At 37.4% G+C, this 16,521-nt stretch overlaps 1 protein-coding gene across 5 annotated transcripts in view; it reads right to left on the bottom strand.

The window, feature by feature from the left end:
• TTBK2 (tau tubulin kinase 2) overlaps nucleotides 1-16,521 on the bottom strand; it is a 149,964-nt gene that overhangs the window by 94,692 nt on the left and 38,751 nt on the right. The window contains exon 2 of one of the 5 annotated variants that reach the window (XM_047766571.1): nucleotides 13,132-13,243. The exons of the other annotated variants lie outside the window; for them this stretch is intronic. The gene's annotated coding sequence lies outside the window, so the exon portion shown is untranslated. The remainder of the gene's footprint in view (nucleotides 1-13,131; nucleotides 13,244-16,521) is intronic. 5 annotated transcript variants of the gene reach the window in all.

Genomic DNA, 16,521 nt, shown 5'->3' with positions numbered 1-16,521 from the left:
TTTATTTCATCACATTTCATTGAAATAAAGTGCACTTTATTCCCTTAATTGAATAGAAGTGGCAAGAGAAGAAGTCCTTGTCTTGTTCCTTATCTTTAGAGGAAAGAGTACAGCTTTTTCAACCATATTTGCTGTGTGTGGGGGGTTTTTTGGTTTTTTTGTTTGTTTGTTTGTTTTTTAATAGATGCCCTGGATCAGAGTGAGGAAGTTTCTTCCTATTTCTAGCTTGATTTTTTTTTTTAGGGCTTAACCCACACCATATGGAAGTTCCCAGGCTAGGGGTTACATAGCTCAGAGCAATGCCAGATCCTTAACCCCCTGAGCAAGGCCAGGGATTGAACCTGTGTCCTCATGGTTACTAGTCAGATTCATTTCCACAGAGCCACGATGGGAACTCCATAGCTTGAGTATTTTTATCATGAAGGGGTACTGGATTTTGTTAAATGGGTGTTCTGTGTCTACTGATAATCCTGTGGTTTTTGTTCTTTATTCTATTGACATATGTATTTTATTAATTGATTTTTTTTAAATTTTGGCCATGACTGCAGCATACAGAAGTTCCCAGGTCAGGGATTGAAGCCATGCCACAGCAGTGACCCAAACCACTGCAGTGACAATGCTGGATCCCTAACCTGCTATGCTACCTGGGAACCCCTGATTTTCATATTGAACCAAAATGCAATTCCAGGGATAAATCCCACTTAGTCATGGTATATTATCCTTTGCTGGATTCTGTTTACCAGTATTTTGCTGAGGATTTTTGCCTCTATATTCATAAAATACACTGGTGTCTTCTAATGTCTTTGCCTTTTTGGTACCAGAGTAACAATGGCTTCATAGAATAAACTGGGAATTGTTCTCTCCTTTTCCATTTTGTAGAAGAGTTTGTAAAAAATAGGTATTAATTCTTTTTTAAATTTGGGTAGAATTAATTCACCAGTGAAGTCATTTGAGTCTGGTCTTTCCACTGTAGGTAGGTATTTTGAATTATTTTTTCAATCTCTTTATGGAGTTCTAGTCATGGCTCAGCAATAATGAACCCAAACAGTATCCAAGAGGACATGAGTCCAATCCCTGGCCTGACTCAGTGGGTTAAGGACCCAGAGTTGCCAGGAGCAATGGTATTGGTCACAGATGTGACTTGGATCCCACATGGCTGTGGCTGTGGTATAGGCCAGCAGCTGCAGCTCCAATTCAACCCCTAGCCTGGGAACTTCCATATGCCATGGGTACAGCCCTAAAATTAAAAATCTCTTTACCTGCCATAGGCCTATTTAGATTTTCTATTTCTTCATGAGTTAGTTTCAATAGTTTAAGTCTTTCTAGGAATTTGCTCATTTCATTTAAGTTATTTAATCTGTTGTCATGTAGTCCATAGTATTCCCTTATCATAATCCTTTTTATATTTCTATAAGGACAGTAGAAATGTCCCCTCTTTCAATCCGATTTCAGTAATTTGAGTCTTCTTTTTTTTTTTTCCAGATCCATTTAGCTAAAGGTTTGTCAATTTTGGTCTTTTTTTTTTTTTGCTTTTTGGGCTACACCCAAAGCATATGGAAGTTCTCAGGCTAAGGGCTGAATCAGAGCTGCAGCTGCTGACCTACACCACAGCCACGACAACACAGGATCCAAGCCACATCTGTGGTCTATACCACAGCTCATGGCAATGCCAGATCCTTAACCCACTGAGTGGGGCCAGGGATCAAACCCGCATCCTCATGGATACTATAAGAGTTCATTTCTGTTGTACCACAACAGGAATCCCATTGGTCATTTTTTTTAAGGAGCCAATTTTTGGTTTTTGTGGATTTCCCCTACTGTTTTCCAATTCTCTCTTTTGTTAATTTCCACTGTACTCTTTATTGTTTCCTTCCTTTTTCCTCCTTTGCTTTAATTTGCTCTTCTTTTTCTACTGTCATAAGGTTAGGCTACTGAACTGGAAATCTTTCTAGCTTTGTAATGTAGGTGTTTACGTCTATAAATTTCCTTCTACTTAGGCTGCGCCCCATAACTTTTGGTACCTTGTAGTGATTAAGGAATCCGCAGAAAATCACTTTTGAATCATAGAAAGTAGGGTCATTAATGCCATGTATCATGCAGGATAACCTATTTTTTTTTCTCTGTGATTGTGTGAGACACAATATTGATGGAAAGAAAAAAGTAATGTCCTAGAGTTAAATTTCCACTCTTCCACTTAATAATTATGGGACCCTAAATAAGTTTCAGTTTCCTCAGCAAAGCAATTGAAAAAAATTAAGTGAGGTAATATATTTATAAAGCATTTTCCTAATTAACTATTCAGTATTCATTCCTCCTATTAACAGCACCCCAATTTTCCTTGGGAAATGATCTTTCTCAATTGCGTATCTACTGTCTCAATGAGTTTGATTCACTCTTAGGAAAACTGGGCATTAATCCTCTAAGCCAGTCAGAATAATTTAGAGGTTGAGCTCAGTTTGATGATGGGAAGAAAACTAGATATTCAAAACCTACAACAATCAATTATGATGTTACTCTAACAAGTATAATGTTTCAGGGATGTTCTAATCAGAGCAAAACTCAATACTTTCATATAATTATAAGAAGAGATGTTATTTTTAGAGAAAGAATATAGCTCCCTTCCAGTTGCTATCAGCAATCATCTCTCAACCATCAAAGAAACCAGATTAAGAATAAAGTTCACAATATGGGAGAGATAATTATAGGAATAAGTCAGATGGGCAGTCACATGCAAAAGAATGAAGACTAACTTCTATCATACACAAAAATCAACTCAAAATGAATGAAAGGCTTGATCATAAGACCTGAAACCACAAAACTCATAGAAAAAAATACGAGGGGTAAGCTCCTTGACAACAGTCTTAGCAATGATTTTTTGGACGTGACAACGAGGGCAAAGATGACAAATGCAAAAATAAACAAGCAGGCTACATTAAATCAAAAAGTTTCTGCACAAGAAAGGAGTTTCTGTTGTGGCACAGTGGAAATGAATCTGACTGGGAACCATGAGGTTGTGGGTTTGATCCCTGGCCTCACTCAGTGGGTTAAGGATCTGGCGTTGCTGTGGCTGTAGTATAGGCTGGCAGCTGTAGCTCCAATTTGACCCCTAGCCTGGGAATCTCCATACACCACAAGTGTGGCCCTAAAAAGCAAAAAAAAAAAAAAAAAAAGTTTCTGCACAAGAAAGGAAACCGTTAAAATATAACTAAAGCATATTCCACTTATGGCTCTTTCAGCTTGGTATAGAGGAAAACTGAATGTGCTCAAGACTAATCTCTATAAGCCACATGAATAATAACATAGTACTTACCTCAAAGAGTTATTGCACAAGTGAAATCAGCTAAGGTACATCTAATACTTAATATGCTGCCTGGTGCACAGTAAATGCTAAATATATGTTCGCTATTATTGCCATTAAAACTTAGTGATTATGAGTACTGATTCTGGAAGAAGCTAAAATACTGGCTCTACTGACCAGGCTCACCAAGCATATGCCTCTCCCTGAAACCATCCATTCTGTCAAATCTGACTGTACTTCACTGGACCAGGTCAAATATATCCCATAATGTCACTGTCCACACTGTTCATAGGATAATATCCCCAAAGTAACTGTTTTTATCATTTGCCTACTCAAGAAATCATTAACAATAACACCTAGAGAAATAAAATGGTGAAGCTGGAATTCGATTCATTCTGCATTGCTTATCAAATCTCATTTCCTTCAGTTCAACAGGAACTATACACTCTGATGAAGTCTGTTTCTTTTTTCTCTCACAAATATTCTACCTTATTTTTTGCTCACACTATTTCCCACAACTTCACCTCTTCAAATCAAATACAGCTCTTAAAATCTAAATATCCCTGGGTAGTTAATATTAATGAATGAATTAATACTCAGCACTAGATTTTCAGATATTTAACATGTATGTCACCTGGCCAGGTTCTGAAGGGGAAAACGTAAACAAGACAATTAAAATAAGAGTTCCTTGGAGGCAAATAAGAGCAATAGACTCTGATACACAGATGAAACTAGAGAAAGAAGAGAAGTCAGCAAGGCAGCGCTGATCACTAGGAGCCACACAGACTACTGACCACGAGAAAACATAGAATGGAAACATACCAACAAACCAATTTTAGCTTTCTGCTTATGTGTCTCCTCTTAGTAATCTGCTAAAAGACAAAAGGAATCCTGAACATACACCAGATCTTTACCAATCACTCAAAATATCAACACTAATGCTTTTTCTTAATATTCCTGTTCCCGACCACTCTAACCCTATAGAGAATGCTTGTGGTCTATCACCAAGCTCTGTGCAAAAGAGAAATAATCAGTGATATCATCCTCCCAAAAAAAAGACAGTAAGACGTAGATTAATTTAGACAGAGATGATATCTGAAGATACTATAGGTAAGGTAGGACCTTGCTGGTTAACACAGATCTTTAACTGTGATATTAAGAAAGGATTTCTATACATCTAAGGCAAGTAGTGATAAATTCTTCTCTAATTGCCCCCTTTTCTTTTCTTAAAGGAATAGATATGCTATATGCTTAACTAAATGCACATATAACCCAAAGAATCTTTTTGTTCTTACAATTTCAGATGATCAGATACTACTCTTGCTTTCAATTCAAGACCTTAAAACCATGGCAGGTGGTGGTGTGGTAGTATACATCCTATCGTTAAATGTTCCTAAGAGTAAAATGTCATGCAAAAGGCAAACACTTTTATAAGACCTGCTGCTAGAGGAAAGTAAAGCAATCAGAGATGGGTATCAATCATTTTTCTTTTTAAATAAAAAAGCTGGTTAGCAATAAAGTGAAAAGCTGAGCTAAAAGTATCCCTAACCCACTAATGGAAATGCTCTGGAATTAAAAAAACGAATTACAAATTAACAGGTAAGAAGATTCTGCAAAACTGGACTATTAGGCTGCTAAGGACACAATAAAACCAGCATTCCTTGTCCAGCTATCATTTACTCTTCATATTTTCCCACTCTCCACCAAAAGCAAACCAACCATATCCACCCTAATAATAATTGATGAAATACATGCACCAATGGGAAGTGAAAAAATACAAAGCATAGGTCCTGTCCTCAAAGTATTTACAATCTTATTAAAAGAAATAAATATTTACAAGACCAATACAGGCAGTACAAAATCATATTATAGCTTATAAAAACAAGGAATATGCATTACAGAGAAAGCAGTAGATTAATTAGATTAAAATGAATCATAGTTTGAAGCTTGATTGAGTTTACTTGACAGTGATTTTTTTTTTTTTAAAAAAAGGGTGTCTTCTAAGCCAAGTGCTTAGGAAAAATAATTTAGACAAAGAGCCCAAGGAACAGGTTCCTTATGGTGAGTTCCCTTGTGGTTCAGTGGGTTAAGGATCTGGCATTGTTGCCACAGCAGCTCAGGTCACTGCTATGGCACAAGTTTGATCTCTGCCTTGGGAACTTCAATAAGCCACAGGAACAGCCAAAAAAAAATGAGTCCAAGAAACAAAGACTCCTATCAGCACTCATTAGGATGCCTATCTAACAATCCCTTAGGTTCTAAATATCTCACCAGGAGCCAAAGGAAAAGGAAGGACTCTTCAGTCTAGATAACGATCACAGGGAATTTTAACACTGAAACAAGACTATTTTATCATAATGGCCGATTTAAAACTAGCAGTCTTTTTGGAGTTCCAAGTTGTAGCTCAGCAGGTTAAGAACCAACTAGTATCCATGAGGACTCAGGTTCAATCCCTGGCCTTGCTCAGTGCGTTAAGGATCTGGTGTTGCCACAAGGTGTGGCATAGGTCAAAGATGTGGCTTGGATCTGGCATGGCTGTGGCTGGCAGCTGCAGCTCCAATTTGACCCCTAGCCAGGGAACTTCCATATGCCACAGGCACAGCCCTAAAAAATAAAAATAAATAAATAAATAAAAAACTAGCAGGCTTTTATGATTAGAATGAAAAAAAAATGAGTATCATTTCATCACCCTACCTTATTTTTTCTTTGAAAGAGGAATAAACTTTTTAATGAATGGTGCTAAAAGAACTGGATATCAGGAGGGATAAAATTAAGTAAATAAATACATCTCATACCTTATTTTAAAAATGAACTCCAAAAGGATCATAGACTTAAACATAAAATGTGAAAATATAAAACCTCTAGAGAGAAAAATAGAATAATATCTGTAGGACTTAAGAAGAGGCAAAGTATCCTTAGATTTGACAGCAAAAGCAAAATTCCATAAAGAACGATAAATTGGACATTGTAAAAATTAAAAATCTTTGCTTTGTGAAAGTATTGTGAAAAACTTACACACTGGATGAAAATACTAGCAAATCACATAATTCAACAGAATCTGAAAAAGAATGAATATATGTATATGTATAACTGAATCACTCTGTTATACACCTGAAACTAATACAACATTGTAAATCATTGTAAATCAAACTAATACAATCATTGTAAACTGTACTTCAATAAAAAAATAAAAATTAAGACAGGACTTACATTCTGAGTATATTTTTTTCTAGCTCGAAATAAATTAAAAAAAATTTTTATTATGATTGATTTACAATGTTCTGTCAATTTCTGCTGTACAGTAATGACCCAGTTATACACACACACACACAAACATACATTCTTTTCCTCACATTATCCTCCATCATGTTCCATCACAAGTGATTAAATACATAGTTCCCTGACATCACCCTATTTTATTAGCACCACGCTCTAACCAACTGAGCTAACTGGCCTTTGCCAACATTACACTATTTTAAAATTTACTAATCTATCAAAATGTATTATCAAATTTATGTAAAAAAAAAGGAGAGAAAAAAATAATAGATTAAGAGAGCATGAGAGGCCCAGTATCTGCATAACAGGTATGCCAGAAGAGAGGATAGACAAAATAAATGGATGGAAATGATCACGAAAATAATTCAAGAAAACTTCCCCAGAAAAACTTACAGATCATGAGTATCAATAAAGGACACAGCCTGGCACACTAGGTGAAAATACACCCATACCATGGTGTATCACAATGACACTGCACAACACTGGGGAAAAAGAGAAAAACAAGTTGCCAGAGTAACAAGAATCATAATGAGAATTATACTTCTCGACTACTATAATGAGTCTGAAGACAAATTTCTGAAGTAAAATCAGCAGTCATTCATTCTTTTTTATTAAAGAATAATATTCCACTGTATGAATATCCCACAGTTGATTTAGCCATTCACTCTCTGAAGGACATATTTTTGGCAATGAAGAATAAAGCTTATGGAGTTCTCCTGTGGCACAGTAGGTTAAGGATCCAGTGTTGTCATTGAAGTGGCTCAGGTTGCTGTTGTGGCTTGAGTTTGATCCCTGGCCTGTTAACTTCCACATACTGAGGGTGGGGCAAAATAAAGCTGATACACCAGTCAGAATGGGCATCATTAAGAAGTCTATAGAGTTCCTGCTGTGGCACGACAGGACTGGAGATGTCTCTGGACTGCTGGGTCACAGGTTTGACTCCTGACCAGGCACAGTAGGTTAAGGATCCTGCATTGCTACAGCTGTAGTATAGGTTGCAACTGCGGTTCAGATCTGATCCCTGACCCAGGAACTCCATATGCCCTGGGGCTGCCAAAAACAGAAAACAAAAAAAGAATTCTACAAATAACAAATGTTGGAGAGGGTGTGGAGAAAAGGGAGCCCTCCTATACTCTTAGTGGGAATGTAAGTTGGTGCAGCCACTACAGAAAACAGTAGGGTGGAGTTTCCTTAAAAAACTAGAAGTAGAGAGAGTTCCCATCCTGGCTCAGCAGAAACGAATCTGACTAGTATTCATGAGGATGCAGGTTCAATCTGTGGCCTTGATCAGTGGGTTAAGGATCTGGCATCATTATGAGCTGTGGTATAGGTAGCAGAGGCAGCTCGGGTCTGGTATCGCTGTGGCTGTGGCATACCACCAGCAGCTGCAGCTCCAGTTCAACCCCTAGCCTGGGAACTTCCATATGCCATGGGTGTGGCCCTAAAAAGACAAAAAAACAAAAACAAAAACAAAAAACCCTAAAAGTAGAGTTGCCATATGATCCAGCAATCCTACTCCTGGACATATATCTAGACAAAACTATAATTCAAAAAGATACATACACTCATATGTTCACTGCAACACTATTCACAATAGCCAAGACATGGAACTAACCTAAATGTCCAACCACAGATGAATAAAGATGATGTGGTGCATATATACAATGGAATACTACTCAGCCATAAAAAATGCCGTTTGTAATAACATGGATGGAACTAGAGACTACCATATTAAGTGTAGTAAATCAGAAAAAGAAAGGCAAATATCATATGACAGCACTTATATGTGGAATCTAAAGTATGACAAAAGAACTTTTATGAAGTAAAAACAGATTCACAGACATGGAGAACAGACTTGTGGCTGTGAGACTAGGGTGGAGGTGGAGAGGGATGGCGTGGGAGTTTGGGCTTAGCAGATGCAAACTATAATATAGAGAAATGATAAATAACAAGGTATTACTGTATAGCACAGGGAACTATATTCAATACTCCATGATAAACCACAATGTAAAAGAATATAACTGAATCACTATGCTGTATAGCAGAAATTAACATTGCAATCAACTGTATTTCAATAAAAAGATAAAAAGAATAAAGCTAATATAAATAGTTATGTACATGTTTTTCCATGACTATAAATTTTCATTTCCTTAGGGTAAAAGCCTCTGAGTGGGACTGCTGGGTCACATAGTAAGTCCATATTTACATATGCTAAGTATATGTTTAATTGTTTTCTAGAGGAGCTATACCAATTTGCCTCCCACCAGCAATGTGTGAGGGTTCCAGCTGTTCTACATCCTTGTCAGCACTTGGTATTGCCAAAAGTTTTAAACTATTTTAATATACATGCAAAGGTAACTCACCATGGTTTTAATTTATATTCCCCTATTGGCTAAGTATGTTAAATATCTTTTGCTGGGAGTTCCCATTGTGGCTCAGCAGTAACAAATCCAACTAGTATCCATGAGGACATGGGTTCAATCCCTGGCCCCACCCAGTGGATTAAGGATCCAGCATTGCTGTGAGCTGCGGTGTAGGTCACAGATGCAGCTCGGATCTGGCGTTCCTGTGGCTGTGGCTCAGGTAGGCAGCTACAGCTCCAATTTGACCCCTAACCTGGGAACCTCCTATTGCTGAGGGTGCAGCCCTAAAAAGCCAAAAAAAAAAAAAAAACCTTTTGGTGATCTGACTTTCCACTCTATATCCTCTGCCAAAGCCCATTAAAGATTTTTAATTGGATTGTTTTCTTACTATTGAGTTTTCAGAGTCCTTTATATATTATGAATATAGGTACTTTGAGAGTATATGATTTGCAAACATTTTATCCCTATATATAATCTGTCACTCATTCTCTCTCCTTTTTTTTTATGGCTGCACCCACTCAAATCCCTGCACCCAGGGACTGAATCTGAGCTGCAGCTGTGGCAACACTGGATCCTTTAACCTACTGTGCCTGGAAAGGATAGATTCCATGCCTCCACAGCCACCCAAGCCACTGTAGTCAGATTCTTAAGCCACAGCAGGAACTTCCTGCCTTTCCATTCTCCTAATGGTGTCTTTCACAAGCCAAGCTTTTTAATCTGATTCAGTCCAATTCATCAATTTGTTTTCTAGCAGCACCTGCAGCATGTGGAAGTTCTCAGGCCAGGGACCAAACTAGTGCCACAGCAGCGACCTAAGTAACAGCAGTGACAGTGCCAGGTCTTTAACCTACTGAGCCACCAGGGAACTCCAAGGTTCATTATTTTTTTATATGGATATCCAATTATTCCAACACCACTTATCAAAAAGACTATTTCTGGGGAGTTCCCATAGTGGCTCAGCAGAAACACATCTATTTTCCATGAGGACGGAGGTTTGATCCCTGGCCTCACTCAGTGGGTTAAGGATCTGGTGTTGCCATGAGCTGTGGTGTAGGTCACAGACATGGCTCAGATCCTGTGTTGCTGTGGCTGTGGTGTAGGCCAGCAGCTGCAGCTTCAGTTCAATCCCTAGCCTGGGAACCTCCATATGCCGTGGGTGTGGCCCTAAAAAGACCAAAAAAAAAAAAAAAGACTATTCCTTTTCCACTTTGCAACTTTGTTAAACATTACTGGTCATACCTGTGTATGTTTCTGGAATCTATTCTCTATTTCATTGATCTATATGTCTATCCCTTTCCCAATATCACAGTCTTGATTGTGGTAGCTTTGTACTAAGTTTTAAAATCACGTCATCTGAACTATATAAAAAATAGATAAACAGGAATTCCCGTCGTGGCATAGTGGTTAACGAATCTGACTAGGAACCATGAGGTTGCGGGTTCGATCCCTGGCCTTGCTCAGTGGGTTAAGGATCCGGTGTTGCCGTGAGCTGTGGTGTAGGTGGCAGACGCGGCTCAGATCCCGCATTGCTGTGGCTCTGGCATAGGCCGGTGGCTATGGCTCCAATTAGACCCCTAGCCTGGGAATCTCCATACGCCACGGAAGCGGCCCTAGAAAAGGCAAAAAGACAAAAAAAAAAAAAAGATAAACAAGGACCTACTGAGTAGCACAGAGAACTAGCTCAATATCTTGTAATAACCTAAAATGGAAGTCTAAAAACTAATATATGTATATATATATATATATATACATATATATACAGAAATACATATAACTGAATTACTCTACTATATGCTTGAAATTAACATGACATTGTAGATTAATTATACTTCAAAAAATATCAAGTGGTTTGACTTTTCCAACATTTTTTCTTTTTCAAACTTGTTTTAGCTATTCTAGGTCCTCTGCCTCACTAGAGATTTTCTAAAATCAGTTTCTCTAAAACTACAACAGAGCTGTTGGGATTTTTATTGTTATTGCTTTGAATCTATAAATCAATTTGGGGAGAATTAACATATTTATAATAGTGAGTCTTCTAATTTATGAATATGACATGTCTGTTTACTTTAATCCTTTTTGATTTTTTAAAAACAGGGTTTTAGAAGTTCCCACAGTGGCTCAGTGGTTAACAAATTCAACTAGGAACCGTGAGGTTGTGGGTTTGATCCCTGGCCTCCAGTGGGTTAAGGATCCGGCATTGCCATGAGCTGTGGTGGAGGTTGCAAAGGCGGCTCGGACCCCTCACCGCTGTGGCTCTGGCGGAGCCCTAAAGGCCAAAAATAAATAAATAAACAAAATAAAATAAAATCAGGGTTTTCGAGTTTTTGGTACAAAAAGCTCATAAATATTTTGTTACATTTATAAGTAAGTATTTCATTTTGGGAGAGCTATTATAAGAGGATTTTTTTGTTTTTTGTCTTCTTAGGGCCACACCCATGACACATGGAGGTTCCCAGGCTAGGGGTCGAATCGGAGCTGCAGCTGATGGCCTATGCCACAGCCACAGCATTAACTCACGTCAATGCCAGATCCTTAACCTATTAGCAAGGCCAGGGAGCAAACCCACGTCCTCATGGATACTAGTTGGGTTTGTTAACCACTGAGTCATGATAGGAACTCCCTAAATGGATTTTTTAAGTTCAGTTTTCAATTTTATAGCCAGTATACAGAAGTATAACTGCTTTCTGTGTGCTGACCTTGAATCAGTTATAAACTCATTTATTCCAGGAATTTTTTTTTTTGTGGATTCCTTAGAATTCTCTACATAAACAATCATGCCATCTGCAAACAGGAACAATTTTATTTATATCCAATCTGTACACCACTATTTCTTCAAATATTTTTGCCATACCACGACCATTCTCTTCTCATTCTGGGTCTCTAATGACACAAATGTTATTAGACCTTATGACAGTCTCAAGGTTTCTGAGGCTGCTTATTTCTGAGGCTGCAATCTGTTTTTCAAGTTGGATCATTCCTATTAATCTATTTTCAAATTCACTGACACTTTCATCATCTGTCATGTCCTCTTTGCTTATTACGCCAATCCATTTTTTTGTTTGTTTCCATTACTGTATTGTATTTTGTTTCCATTATTGTATTTCTCAGTTCTAAATTTCTGTTCAGTTCTTCTTTATATCTTCTACTTCTTTGCTGAGACTTTCTATCTTCCCACTCGTTCCTGGAATATGATCATAATAGCTGATTTTAAGTCTTCCTGAGATAATTTTAACATCTGTGATCTTGGCACTGGCATGTTTCCCTTCTTTTTCCATGTGAGTTCAGATTTAACTGGTTCTTTTTGAGCTAGGTAATTCAAGATTGTACTATAGACATTTTGAATATTACCTTCTGTGACTCTGGGTTTTATTTAAGTCCCATGAAGAATGTTGGTGTTTTTGTTTTAGCCAGTAATTGACCCAGTTGTGTTCATACTTCAAGTTCCAACCCGTCTTCTATAGGTTGTATTTCCAATTACCATACAGTTTGCAAAGCTTCTGCAATTATACTGAATGGGTTCCATAATCGTCCCACGCAGCGTCCAGTTTGGGGCCTGGGGTAGTCTATCCTATAATTCAGTCCACAATGTTTCTGTATGCTATTTAGAATCAGACCCACACATCCACAGCTTGGAAGTCAGCTCAGTAGTCTGTGGCCAACTCTAAGTGGTTAATTTCCCAAGCTCACCATTCTCCTGCAATCTTCTGGTGTCCTGGGGCTTCTCTTTTTCAGCCTTCCAGCAGAAAGCTGGGGCTTCATTAAGCCCATATTGCCATGTGCTTCCCATAATTGTGCCCACATCAGGGCCAAGCAACAGAAGAGCAGAGGGAGAAGAAAAGCAATGGGATTTGCCCCACTTTCTTGAGTCTATAGCTCCTCCAATTTGAGAGGGAGGAAGATTCCCTTCCCTCTAAGATTTCAGAGTCCTGTCTGCCCCACTGATGCAACTGTGGCCACTGTCACGGATTGCTTGAGGTCTAAGGTACAAGAGAATGAAGAAAGGGAGAAGAAAAGAGCAAAAAGAGGAAGATGTGGGATTGCCACATTTTCTCTGAGTATTAAGAGACCCTTTCCTGCCCCTTGAGTCAGAACTCGTGGGCTTCTGGTGCTTTTTCTGTCCGTGTTAATAATGCTCATATCCAAGTTTCAGGATACCTTAAGTTCAGGCTGGAAGAAAAAAAATGGTACACTCACCGCTGGTTCAGCAGTACTTTGAATTCTGGTCTTCTTCCTCAGTCTGCTTCCTACTATTTATTTTTCAGAGTCCGCAAATAGGCACTTCAAGCATTCTGTCCAGGTTTTATAGCTGCATTCAGTGGGAGAGACAGGGTGAAGTGTGCTTACTCCATCTTATCTGGAACCAGAACCTGGACTACTGCTTTTCATAACAAACTTTGTAGAACTCATTGACTATTTAAATTATTTGTTAAATTTGATTATAAGAAATTAAAAATAAATAAATCCTGTAATAACCTTATTAAGGAAAAGAGAATAAGCAAGGTAATTAGGATCATATTTTTTTAAGCATATATACTTTTGGATATTAAATGCTTTGGAAAAATGAAGTTCTTCTTAATTGTACTTTATTTTATTTCTTTAAATCTTATTTTACCTCTGAATTTTTATAAATACCGGGACTGTTATAAACTTTTTTATTTTTATTTTTTGCTTTTTAGGGCCACACCCACGGCATATGGAAGTTCCAAGGCTAGAGGACAAATCAGAGCTACATCTGCTGGCCTACGCCTCAGCCACAGCAATGCGTGATCCAAGCCGGATCCTTAACCCACTGAGCGAGGCCAGGGATGAAACCTGCATCCTCAAGGATACTAGTTAGGTTTGTTATTGCTAAGTCACAAGGGAAACTCCCTAAATTTTTTTTAAAGAAGAAAAAAAAAAGGAGTTATCCAAAATATGAGACAAAGGAAGCTACAAACTGTTTGAGAAACTGAAAAAAAAAGTTCAGGATGACCAACATTCTGAATGTAAGCCCAACAGTTTCAAGAAACGAGAATCTGGCAGGCATCAATTTTGTATGCCATGTTAAGGTGCCATGTTATCTACCTGAATAAAGGAAGGCCCTACAGTGTTTTGGCAATGGTTGGGGGATGACCTTATCTAACTGCTGTTTGAAGGATCCGTCCTCTACAGAACATAAAGATGCATAGAAATAAGTCTTACTGTCTGAATCTATGGGGTCACATCAAGTTGCATAACAGTATATATAGTATGATTCCACATGGGGTTGAGGGTTGTGGATAGGGAAAGAGATTTAATACACAGATACACGTACACGTATGCATGCATGCATGTACACACATAATATCATTATATATATCATATATATACTCATGATTATATACCCATATACCCATAAATCATATGATTTTTATATCTGATTATATGATTATACACATGTATGTATGTGTGCAAATAAATAGATAAAACAGATACTGAATGTTTTGGGAAAAACCACAATAAACTAGTTAACAGGGGTTAGCTTTAGAGAAGGAGAGTGAAGGACTAAAAGAAAAAAGCTTTCATTTTTATTCTTCTGTTTAAAATTTTTTTACCATGCAAATTCATACCCTTAAAAAGGGCTGTAAAAAAATGGAAAGAGACTTTATGCATAAACTAGATATGAGATAGATATAAGATATTAAAACAAGATATGTATGAATGAGCCTAGAATTCAACAGCACTGTTCCAAGCATGTAGTAATTAACATTCAAACACAGTTACAGATCTCCCCACAAATGTTATTTCCAACAATTTATAAAATAAGTTCACAACATAGAACAGCTTTTTAATTAATTTCACCTAATTTACCAGGTATTTTCAAGCATTCAGAAATGTGAAGAAAGATAAAGAGTTCTTATTTTGAAGATATTTATAATTATCATTTAATTATATTTTTACCGTAAAAGAAATGTTTATGTTATTTATCTCAACTTCTTAAGCAGTGAAGTGTTTAAAAGGAAACAGCAAAAAATCCTCTCCTTTCCTGCTCCCTCTAATTCCAATACCCATTCACAATGGCTTCTTGAGTTCAATATAATGCCAGACTTTCTTTGTACATATAAAGCACATATAAACATACACATTTACAAACATATCCTCCCTCAAGGAAATACATCTCTACTCCTTAAAATAATCTAGATCTGTTCTATTTCCCACATGTCATTTTTCTAAACCCAAATATAGTAATGAATAGACAAATCTCTAAGCTGGATATAATGTTAAATCTTCCAAGTTAGGAAGAGTTAAAATGGACATATTGAACAGATTAAGTTCTCAGTGACTGCCTAATACCCCTTGATGGAAAAGATGAACCCTATCCAGGGCAAGCAAAAGTTACTTTAAGGGGAAAAAAATGTACAGGCTGAAATGAACAAAAGGTAGATGATAGTGGTTTTGTTTTTACAGTGACTTGATGTGTGGGATCTCCGTTCCCAGACCAGGGTTTAACCTGGCCACAGGGGTGAAAGCACCAAGTCCTAACCACCAGACTACAAGGGAATTCCCTTTTTATAATTTTATTTATTTATTTATTTGCTTTTTAGGGCCACACCTACTGCATATGAAAGTTCCCAGACTCAGGGTTGAATTGGAGCTACAGCTGCCAGCATACACCACAGCCACAGCAATAACAACATGGGATCCAAACCACGTCTGTGACCTACACCACAGCTCACAGCAATGCTGGATCCTTAACCCACTGAGCAAGGCCAGGAATCAAACCCACATCCTCTCGGATACTAGTTGGGTTTACTTCTGCTGAGCCACAATGGGAACTCCAATTTTCTTTTAGGTGATAGGTTTATTAAAGGTTTAAAAATATACTGAGAGTAGTTCCCCTTGTAAAAAAATACATATAGGTCTAAGAGTCCAACTACTATACTCTCCCATAGAAGGAATTATCAGAGATTTTCTAAAAAATTCTTTGATGGAACAGAACCTTAAACAAGGCAAGCAAATTTGAAGTAACTTTCATAGACTCTTCTATACTGAACAGACCAGGGGTCATAACCCAGAAATTATGAATTTCTTATATTCTTATGAATCAGGGAAAAGAGGAGTCATAGTTTATAACAGCTGTAAGACTTCAAGCAGGGAAAAGAGTAAGTGCAGATGATACTCTGTGATAGAAACCCTTCATCTTAGCTCTTGGCTTTTGCTCTGCAAGCTCCAAAGAGAAAATAAAATCTAGGACCAATATTTCAGGGTTAAAAAAAAACACTCCCAAATTTCAAAACAAAATCACAACCTCTTTATGGGCTATAAAGAAAAGTTTTTCCCTACATTTATATGGGACCAAAAAAAAAATGAATTCCTATTTCAACTGAGAATAAAAAAATTATTTGGTTATCAAACAGTAGCATTTACTTTTTCACCTCAATATAAATAGGATTTTCACTTGCTTTCAGAGGATCTAGAGGAGAAAAACTTTTAAATAATTAAACAAGCTTTTGATCAATTATTTTCTCATGAACCTAGGTCACAGTGGTGAAAGTCTAACTACTAGACTACCAGGGATTTCCCTCAAGTTGGTATTTTGAAAGAGTACAAGAGATAAGATGATGT

The sequence above is a fragment of the Phacochoerus africanus genome, chromosome 2 (genome assembly GCF_016906955.1).
Source record: "Phacochoerus africanus isolate WHEZ1 chromosome 2, ROS_Pafr_v1, whole genome shotgun sequence".
NCBI lineage: Eukaryota > Metazoa > Chordata > Mammalia > Artiodactyla > Suidae > Phacochoerus > Phacochoerus africanus.
The sequence above is the reverse complement of the archived record's forward strand: the minus strand, read 5'-3'. Positions and strand labels throughout refer to the sequence as shown.